The sequence below is a fragment of the Octodon degus genome, unplaced genomic scaffold (assembly GCF_000260255.1).
Source record: "Octodon degus isolate 3935 unplaced genomic scaffold, OctDeg1.0 scaffold00053, whole genome shotgun sequence".
Classification (NCBI taxonomy): domain Eukaryota; kingdom Metazoa; phylum Chordata; class Mammalia; order Rodentia; family Octodontidae; genus Octodon; species Octodon degus.
Genome location: NW_004524629.1, coordinates 5,383,573 through 5,384,811, shown reverse-complemented (window position 1 = coordinate 5,384,811; position 1,239 = coordinate 5,383,573). Strand labels below are relative to the sequence as shown.

General features: G+C 44.0%; 1 pseudogene; it reads left to right on the top strand.

Annotated features, from left to right (window-relative positions):
* LOC105742453 overlaps window positions 1-1,239 on the top strand; it is a 3,938-nt pseudogene that overhangs the window by 1,624 nt on the left and 1,075 nt on the right.

Below are 1,239 nucleotides of genomic sequence, written 5' to 3'. Positions count from 1 at the left end.
AATAACTCTATCTAAGCTCTACACCAAAGGTCAGAAGACAGTGGTATACAAAATGACAAAAAGAGGGAACAAAATGTAGTCTCAGGCCCTGAGTCCACCCAGTACAATTGCAGAAGACACTAACATAAAAGAAACTGGAAATCACACACCAGATATCTCTGAAGTAATAGCGTTGGCAGTAAAGAAACAATTGCAGAAAGGTATAGAAGAAATCAGATCAGAAATAATTTCAGAACTAAAAAAAATTAGTGATAACTATAATCAAAGAAGTATTAAGTGCTTCTAAAGAATACACTGATAAAAAATAGAGCAGAGGAGCCTGGGTGCCATGCTAGGAACCACATGGCTGGGAGTGAGGACAGTGAAGTTGGCTAGAGCTCATCCATAGCTTGTGGTCCCAAGAAGCATCTGAAGAGAGTAGCAGCTCCAAAACATTGGATGCTGGATAAATTGAATGGTGTGTTTGCTCCTCATCCATCCACCGGTCCTCATAAGCTGAGAGAATGTCTGCCTCTCATCATCTTCCTATGGAACAGACTCAAGTATGCTCTGACAGGAGATGAAGTAAAGAAGATTTGCATGCAGCGCTTCATTAAGATCGATGGCAAAGTCTGAACTGATATAACCTATCTTGCTGGCTTTATGGATGTCATCAGCATTGACAAAACAGGAGAGCATTTCCGTCTGATCTATGACACCAGGGGTTGCTTTGCTGTTCATTGTATTACACCTGAGGAAGCCAAGTACAAGTTGTGCAAAGTGAGGAAGATCTTTGTGGGCACAAAAGGGATCCCTCATCTGGTCACCCATGATGCTCACAAATTTGCTACCCTGACCCTCTCATCAAGGTCAATGACACCATCCAGATTAATTTGTCATCTGGCAAGATCACCGATTTCAACAAGTTCGACACTGGTAACCTGTGTATGGTGACCGGAGGTGCTAACTTGGGAAGAATTAGAGTGCTCACCATCAGAGAGAAGCATCCTGGCTCTATTGATGTGGTTCATGTGAAAGATGTCAACAGCAACAGCTTTGTCACCCCGCTTTCCAACATCTTCATCATCTGTAAAAGCAGCAAGCCGTGGATTTCTCTTCCATGAAGAAAAGGAATCCGTCTCACCATTGCTGAAGAAAGAGATAAGAGGAGTAGGATTTTCTGCCGAGTTCCGGGAGCCCCCAGACCCAGTCCTAGCCCAGGTCCGGTGAGTGTGCAGAGAGTTTCCTGCTACCCTGCGC